At 31.4% G+C, this 9,834-nt stretch overlaps 1 protein-coding gene across 1 annotated transcript in view; it reads left to right on the top strand.

Annotated features, from left to right (window-relative positions):
• The first annotated feature begins 6,733 nt into the window (after nt 1-6,733).
• The window catches only part of Hs3st-A (Heparan sulfate 3-O sulfotransferase-A), a 265,750-nt gene continuing 262,649 nt past the window's right edge, over nt 6,734-9,834 (top strand). The window contains exon 1 of the mRNA XM_074126723.1: nt 6,734-6,906. The gene's annotated coding sequence lies outside the window, so the exon portion shown is untranslated. The remainder of the gene's footprint in view (nt 6,907-9,834) is intronic.

Genomic DNA, 9,834 nt, shown 5'->3' with positions numbered 1-9,834 from the left:
ATATTATGTTCCCGCATATCACTAAAAATAAAGTTAAAACAAGAATGTATAAAATAACTCATGCCTACAAATAAGCTAACAAGTAAATTTAGTAAAGTATTCCTTTGCAATTTTCAAAAATTGAATCACATTTGAACTTGCTCAATATTTGTGATGGAAACCTAACATCTAATGAAACAATACTGTGAAATAATAATTTGCATAATAATTCTATCCGACAGAAGATTCATTCTTTTAAATGGTTATATACAAGGATGAATATGTTGTCTGATTTAATCTAAACATCTTTTGCTCCTTTTTAATTTTGCTTGCCACTCAACGTTAAGTTGAGAGAATGTTTGTGAATTCCATAGATTTTCCAAGACAAAAGTAGAAGTAATGAGGTACGATTCTCAACTGTATTATAAGTTGAGAAAGCAAATGTGCGTGTCAGGCGATGTAAGTATCTTGAGAGGAGTAAGTAAGAGTTTAATATAATTCGCATATTATCTAAGATTAAATTAGGTGCTGAAGCTATTCTATGGAAAATCTGAAATGGACCGTAAGTAAACGGCGTTATTACGAAACGCGATGAGGTAAAGTTCAACTGACATCGAACATATACGAAGATGATAGGAGTGGTCAATGTTGATGAAGCCAAAAAACAATGAAAGTGGGCTAAAGTTGAACCTGAAGAAAACCCAAAAAATATTCATTTCAAAGCAGAGATTTCTGGTTAGGTAAATTTGGAACATATTACCAACATTAGTAAGCAGATTAAACTTCTTCAGAATAATGCGGGCGGTTTTCTTGCCTAACAACTCAAACTAATCTTCCAACATAAACACAATGCACATTGCGATATGCTGAGTTAGTTAATATGTGCAATTAACTAGGGATAAGTGTCCGACGATCTGTAGTTAATCAACACATTTCCGCATTCACACTCGAAAAATAAACTTTACATCGTGTACATTCTAATAATTTTTACATTACTTTTTTTTTGACGAAGATTTTATCTTTTACAGATCTTAACGTCCATACAGAATATGTTTGCCTCCCCTCAGAACTACATATTTAACTAACAATATTATCTCATCATTTTTACGATCTGGTGTCAGAATTATATCAAACACGCATCATATTACATAAGGGTAACAGAGTTTTTGATCACGTCACCATAGTTTATAGAAAAAACTAATAAGTTCCTACCTCGTTTTGAACAAACATTTCAGTGTTTAAAAGTAAAACTTCATTTGAATAAGAATTATTTACATCCAAGGGACAGAGTTGTGCATTCAAAAGATCAAACAAATCAACAAATTACACAGATGTTTGTATCCATTTACTGTTTCTATTGATTCCCTGCTTCAAAATTAAAACTATTCCGTCAGATTCTGGAACCTATATTGTCATATAAATTACTACTCACGGAAGTTTGCGATGATCTATCTTAATCATCTTGGCTTGGCTGTTAGAAAATGCCATAACACGAACTGAAGACGAAAAAGAACTTATAATTTTAAAATTACTCAAACGGTAACTCTGCCAAGATTTCTTTCGTACAGACCGGCAAGTAATTAAAAATATGTACTCGAATTCGAATGTAACAACTCTTCTACTTTTTTAGCAGCCATTTCCGTAACTTTTAGCCTTGAGAAAAAATTAGATTTTTTATTTTGACAATGCGTTTGATACTGATCACAATTATAAATTATTATTAAGAAAACATTTTTATGGAAGTTGGTACTTATTGCCATCATTTAAAATTGATTTTAGATTTAAAAGAAGCATGCAACAACGTTTCATTATCGATCCCTATAGTAGATCTCTTCCATTCGAATATTTCTTTCAGGTTAAAATAATGTGTTTAATGTTGATTTAAGTATTAAGTAGAGAAGAGCACATTGGTTGAACAGTGATACCTATCGACCTAGCTGATTGATGTCTTGGTGTTGGCTGATATTGTGATTGAACCTAAACCCACTGATGGTCTTAACAAAGATGTTTTAGGGATAAATGCCTGCAATACTGAATAAGCCTGTGATACCCATCGATTCTCTACTCCACCCTGTAAAATATTGAGAGTTTTGGTATAAAGTAACATATTCAGATTTTTACTTTAAAAACCATGAAATATCCTTTTTACCTATTCGTAGGGTACTCCGATTTTAGTAAATACAGTGAAATAGTAAAATAACTTACGCTGTATTTTAAACCTTTTTTTTTTTGTAAACACCTGATTCTCCATAGGTAGTAACTCTTCGATTTTTTTTATAGAAAGAATTTAAATGTTCTCTGTAGAAGAAACATCAGCTAGCTCTGAATCAAGCAGATTACTTGGAAGTGACAGAAGTTGAGCAATACAAATTTTATTAACCATACTTTCAACCATTGTTTTCTCCTCTTTAACTTCAGCAACAAAATAAGGTTGCTGTTACTTCTTAAAATCTTTCCTTTCGAGATAAAAGAGAGTAATATTTTCAGTTCACTGAAAGTAATGCAAGATTTAATAGACACTTAGAAGATTTAAAGCAATCTATTGTCTTAACAAAACAAATCAAACAATAGTTAAGTCGATGTGAGTTTAAATTTTACTCTATGCAAGCTGATATTCCCCCACAAACGTTTCGTTATCAATTAGCTTACATTTTTAATAATTTTTTATTTAACAATATTTTCTGCTAATAAAAGCACATACAAATCAGTTATATTTACTCACAAGAAACTTCCATCAAAATAAAAAACTTATAAGCACAAAATAGGTTCGGACTGTAACACAGTACTTTTGAATTGAATATAACCTTTTAAATATTTTGATTGCATGAGGGCTGAAGTAGTGGCTCAAGATCTGATGGATATGCCAATTGACTTCTTTTATGAAGAATTCCTCTACTTTCTTATGTAAGGAAACCACTAGAGCTAACGCAAGTTTTTCCACATTCTCAACTTTTTTGCGAATTCATTAATCACCATAATTTCAATATTGGTAAAGTATTCTTCATCTTCTCGCTTGCATCCTTGTAAGTATCACGTCAGATTCTAATCATTCTTCTGGTAGTCAGGATCCATTAGAAAATTTAAAATGCTGCACAGCTCTCAACAGAACTTCTAATGTATCTTTAAAGTGAATTCCAGTGTACCAAATAGTGTTGACCAAGATTTTTCTGAAATTAACGATTTATTCATTACTATACATTTATTTAATACTAATTAAAGTAAGTGAGTTTATAAAGTTTTGGTACTATAAGTCGCGCACAAAATGGTAAATTTCGAACACATTATTTATCTGGAACTCTCTGTGCTTCTCATTGTATATAATGATACTAAATTTAAGCGAGGAAAATTAAACAAAACAACCTACGAGTCCTAATTAAATTTTCTAATACTAGCACATAGATTTCACAAGTTAAATTAATCTTTCAATACTGAATTCGTAGTGACCACACTTGTACATTAAAAGATAAGTCACCAAGAGACAAGGTATATGTGATGTCTATCAGAAACTAAGACGAAATGAATTTTGATGATTACTTCTTTAAAAGTATTATGCACATTTGGTAAATTATTAACATTCGCAGTTGTGTAAAGCTCAGAGAAAGAAAGAGGCCAGAAAAGAAAAAAAAACTTGTAAGAGGGCTGTAGACACACTGTTAGCAATGATTCTAAGGAATCTAGGCCAATATCACTTTTATGAGTACATGCTTTATACTTATACACTTGAAATTAATAAATTAATCAATACTACCTGACTTAGCAAAACAAGTAGAACAATCTAGGAAACCCTTGGAAAAATGAAACATGTTTCAATTTTCTAAAATTATTGTAGTTTCTATTACAGCCTGTCAGCTTGGATTGTTTTTACATGTCTTTTACTAGTTTAGGCATTTCCTTTAAGCTGGTGACTATAAACAAAAATACTAATTATATCACAAAATACAAATTAACTTAAATTTTATTCTGTATTCGTCAATTCCTTTAATACAACTTAAACTTAGGATATTACAATTAATGACTAACCTCGTTATCAAACAACAACATCGGCATGCTAGTAATGGTTAGTGTAGGTTACTTTTTTGCTATAATAATTAAGGTTGTGTTCACAAAAGCTATTGGTAGGTGTTGCTACCTGACGATCACTTTAGAAACTAAAATCTTTGGTCTTATAGTAACTGCTGCAACCTGACGGCCAATTTTGATACTAATATTAATTGTAAGTAAATAATTAAATAAGTAAATGTATATAATTTTACTAGGCATTTTATAATATTACAACTTTCTTTTCCAATATTTAAAATAAATTATTATTATTTTTTTAAAGAAATCTACTTTTATTTTCTTTCTATGAAATAAATTATTTCATATTGAATTGTGTTTTAATTAAACAATAAATCATCTTTGAAATTTATTGATCTACTTAGTAAACTTAAATTTTGGATAAATGATGTGATGGTCTAAGAATCATTACTTGACTAATAGAATAACTTGTGTTTCAATAAATTTAAGAATATTTAGGTTGTTGTAAATTTAAAACAGACTTGTTGGTATTCGTCTTTACATGCCTAATCCAATCCACTTGCGAGCCTGTATTGCTCCCCGTTGTGAACATATATGTTCAAGCGTGAATAGACCTACCAGAATTGGGAGGATCACTCAACAGAAATGTGAATACCTCTACATAGCGCTTAAATAGTGAAGCGATTTATTTACTGGAGTTCTAAAGGCAACTGCAATTCTTAAAGGAAAACAATTGCTGAGATTTTGTACGGCATTCTTAAGGCGGAAAATAATATGTTAAGTTACGATACCATTGTTAGAAAACTTTTGAAAAGATTTAGAATAGAAAAACGTCATTAACCCTGTCACAACAGGTTATCTGCAGCAAGTGCCTGCAATATATACTGATACTTTTGCGGAGAGTGTTAAAGTATTTCTTGATGCCTAAAGTATAGTTCTAATCTACTAGAGACGCCAAGGACTAGTAAACAAACTAATGTTCAAATATTTTACAGAGATCTTTAAGTACAAATGAAGTTGTTAATAACCCAAGAGGAAAGACAAGGTGCCAGAATAGCAATCTACCTATTCTAACGATAAGCTACCAATACCGAACCAACTTAATTTATGTCTTCGTCGTGATTTTACGATTAACTACGATTTAATGATTGTAATACCAGATGGATGTGGCGTGGTTGTTCGGGTTGTTGTGTGGTAGTACTCGCAAAGTGGTGTTTGAGTAGGTAAACTGCTGTCGCGATTAGTTATGAATTCGTCATCGTTTTTTTTAATGAATCCATGAGCTTCCAAGTATATTTGAAGGTGGAGATGACGACAAATGGTACCCTCTCTACTTCTCTGCACACTAGACCTGAGATCGGCAAATTCATTAGTCAACAGAACTAAAACGCGAAGTTTCAATCGCACTGTACTTGCGCGCCTCTTCACGTGATATTTTGTGGATACGCCACACTCTATGGCAGGAGTCACTCGGATCTGGCCCGCGATACCAGTTTATCGCCGACGGTACGTGAATTTGCTTGATAAAATTTTATGGATCATGAGACGTTGTGTTGCAATACTCGGGAGATCTTCACACGTGCTTTCACCTCCTGGCTGCTGCTATTTTCACTTTCAAATTATTGTATCTAGATTTTCTTGATTATTTTAATGTTGGCTTTTATCGCACCATCCTACCATCTGGTAGGGCAGATCCAAAACTCAGTTGAAAGATTTGTATATTCCCTGGCGCTCTGTTCAATTTTACTACTGCTAACCTGCAGTTAAGTTTCCGAAACTGAAGACATTTACCACTGTTATGGCATCAGCGTTTCGAATAACTTATGGTCTGTGAGCAAACATTTTCAAAAATGAGGTATGTGAAGTCACCACATCGAACGAGATTGATTGATGAACATTTAAAGACAATCCTCTTGATTGGATACATCAATTTCAAACTAAACATTGATGATATCTTGAAAGCCAAACGTCAGTTTCACAAATCTCTGTTTTTTTGCTGCTTAGTTTGTGAGATTCGTATTTATGCATACTAGGGTCTGATGTAATTATTTTTTTTCGCCTTCTTTGATAACTTTCTTTGGTTAATAAATATGATGGTTGTCCTTGTCTCTTTGTGCTTTGCAAGTCGCTCACTCATGATTAACACAGATAGCTGAATTTGGTTTATCATCTTTTTCTCAGAGCTTTCATTCTAGCTTCCAAGTATTGTACATAATGATTTTGCGGTTCTCACTCACTGGGCAAAAACGTTTGGTGACCTCTGAGTTTGAACGTCGAGATTGACGAGAACGTTTATAAGCAGATTTTATTCTTCATTCATATCTTTTAGATTTTGTTAAAAAATTGCCTTTCAAAATAGATACCAATATTTTCATTAGTGTTATTGATAACTAATTTATTTAAATTATAATGTAGTCAAGTTAAAAACTTCAGAATTAAGTTTTTCAAGATTGTTACAACTCTTCTATAAAAACAAACCTGATGTACCATCGTGGTTATTATTATTTTTTTAAATTTGATGTTAAAAGAAGGAATACGTATTAAATATTTAAGAATTAGTTTTGAATTTTACGGGTTTTAACTTCAGAAAAAATTGCTGAACAGAAGCACAGTTCCATCTATCCTTAAATTTTTGTTCATAGATTAATCGGTCTTAAATCATAATATGGACTTTTTTGTTCCCATAATTGAAGAATAAAAATGTTGTTTTAATTTTTTTTTGTTGTCTTCCTTCTTTAGAATAATTTTTTTCCTCATCTTTCAAGAGAACAGTTAATAGATGCGCATGTGCAAACTATATAAAGAGGTATAGGAAGATACCGAGTGGGTATCGACCAAGAAAGTATGCCGCGGTAACAGTGCCGTGCTTGCAGCCCAACAAACAGCTAATATCAGCCCTTCTCCATGAAGGTAGGTCTATCAAATAATTTAAATAAAACAAAAACCTTATTTTTTATCCCTTTAAAATAATATACTGATAATATTCTGTTAATTAATTACTTAAACGTGAAATATAAGGTGGAAACGTGTGGTTCAATATATTTATTTTGTAAATTTTTCATTGTTTTTTTGGTTATTCTATTTTTATTTTTTAACTTAATACCATCTCTGTGTTTGGTAAAAGGTACCAACATCTTAGACGATGTTTCTTCCTTCTATTTTTGCATTTACACAACTGGTATTTGTTTAGTGTATATTTCTAGGCATGAATAACATGCATTTCAAAGGTCAGAAAACTTGTCAATGAAATTTCTGTTAACATTTTTTTCAAATTTAAATTAATTTAAAGAAAGAATTAATATTTTGATTTTATAATATATTTAAATTTACTCAAATTTAGAAGTACTACCAGCCCAATTACCGCATATATCTGTAGTTTCATTCAGATAGTAACCATCTATTCCTGGGTAACCCTAATTCACGGGAAACTTGTAGTAACTATTTAAGGTTAATATTAGTAACTTTTTCCTTCAATTAAATCTCATCTTTATTGCTCCCTGTTTTTAATTAACAATTTAATTTTAATAAGTGCTTGTGCATTGTATGATAAATTACTTGATTTTGCTAAATAAAATTTTCCCTAAACTAATACATCTGTATGTGTTCATTCATTAAACGTTGCGTAGAGTAAGACGAACTCTGTAACATTTCTTTTCTTCAATGTAATTTCTTACTACCTGAGTAAGATTTACTGAAATCGACATTCTTTTTATTTTAAAATTTATCCGTTTCTTAGTTAAAAATCTATGTTAGATATTTGGTAAAATTGGAATTTAAAAAAACGCGCTCTATCTCTGTATTAGTAGTATTAACTTTTGTAGCCAACATAACTAAAATAAAATAAAAAAATAATCGTACGGTATTTGGTTTAGATATCACCATGGGACCCGACTGTAAGTATTTCCGTAAAGTCTGTAAACAGGAAGTGCTCCCTTTAACAAAATTTATTTTGAATTTTTTTTTTGGGTGAGGGGGAATGTTTCACGATAATGGCTTAAAATATAAATTTTTTGCTTTTAGTTTTGCAATCGTTTATTTTTAGCACTTTTTTTTGTAGTCAATTCATGGAGGGCTATTTTGGGGGGGGGTTATTATTCCATTAAAGTACCAATACGATCTCATTAATTGCATATTTATAGAACTGAAAGATGCAGCTAAAATTCTATATATTGAGGAAACTGGACGATCGAAAGTACCACGTTCTTGTATGTATTTTTCAGCGTTAATTGTAAAATCATTTTCTTAGATCTAAGTGTTCAAGTTCTTTTTTCAAAATGCCAGAACTAGACAGGCCTGAGCAAAACCATCAAAACTTGCCATTTCGTCACAATATTTTAGGAAGTAAAGGAAAAAATCTTTGGCACTATTTTTTGGGAAAATATATTCGATAAATAGTTTTGGTTTGATTTAAATCTTACTGCCGGAAACTACAGTGTTTGGTTAGGGATCACCCTTGATATAACTATTTCAAATGGTAGGTCAAGGTTAGCAGAATTTTAGGGCAATTTTGGGTCGATAAGCTTGCCGTCTTGGTTCTTTAATGGGGTTCCAAGAGTATCTAATGAATTTGTTTTATTAAAATCAATCCAATTTTAGAGCTCCCTACAGCAATAGTTATTTTTTCCAACAGCCTCCTAGGCTAATTGATTAGGATAAGCGCCAAGTTGGAAGCTACAGAACTTTAAGATGATTTGTAAAATAATGGACTATATTTTTAGAATTTAGGTACCAATTAAATTTGTTACTTTGGATGAAAATTATATCTAAATTTGCGAGACTTTACAGAGCAGACAAATCTATCCTACCCTAATCTAAGAATAGTGTTCCCCTAATTTTTCTAATTTCAAAGTCCAGGCACTCATCATAGGCTTCTTTCTTTTTTTGTTCATTACGTAGAAATGCATGTAAAGTGGGGAAAAAATTCCCCTAAGAGAGTTTTTCCCAAGTATTCTCTCAGGGAGGCCACCTCTTTCAGAACAATGAGTCTTATGGTAGTGGTACTTGAAGTAGCGCCGAAGAAGGATGCTTCTTGGGTGTCAAGTGGATTTGGAAAACTCTTCACTTATTCCCGATAGCACTTGTACTACTATAAACTACGTAGTCATGGACAAAACAAAAAGAATTGAATAAAAAATTTACTACTACAGAAACTATGGTCCCATTGATATCCGCAGATGTTTTTTACTTCGCCTGTACTTCCTGCCGTAGGAGGAAATACTTTTTTTTGTAGATTTTATATTTTTACTTTTACACAGGAAATACTCGTTTTAAAAATTGAATACGATATTTTAACTGAAGTAAAAACATTAAAAATTACCATTTTTAAATTACGTATTTCACATTAAGGTTTATATTTTTAATTTCCCTTACGCTACTAGAAAGAAAGCAAGATCTTGAAGATTTATTTTGAAATCTCATCGGAAGTATTAGTTTGAGATCTTCTCCTACAGTATCCGGACAATATCAGTTGATCGCTAGACAATTCTAATAAATACTGTCTGGAAGATCTTGAAGATTTACAACGTTCAAGTTTCAGATACAAAGATTGCATCCTATATGACTGTGAAGTCGCCTTGGAATTTATTGCAATGATTTGCCAGATGATTCTTTAAGAAATAAATAAAATATAATAACAAAAGATTAAAATTACGAATTTCTAGCGAGAGATTAGAAACCAGATCTGATTTACTTCCCTAAATATTAGCTCGAAACAAGAACGGTTTTTAGAGTAGCATATGCAATATGGGAATTTTAAATACTTTGGTTGAAATAGGAGCAAATCGTACCTATTTCGCATAATAATCATTAAACTTGATTATTTCATTGGTTGATTAGTAC

Source organism: Rhodnius prolixus, unplaced genomic scaffold (genome assembly GCF_049639745.1).
Source record: "Rhodnius prolixus isolate KJV_2025 unplaced genomic scaffold, Rpr scaffold_3, whole genome shotgun sequence".
Lineage (NCBI taxonomy): Eukaryota > Metazoa > Arthropoda > Insecta > Hemiptera > Reduviidae > Rhodnius > Rhodnius prolixus.
The sequence above is the reverse complement of the archived record's forward strand: the minus strand, read 5'-3'. Positions and strand labels throughout refer to the sequence as shown.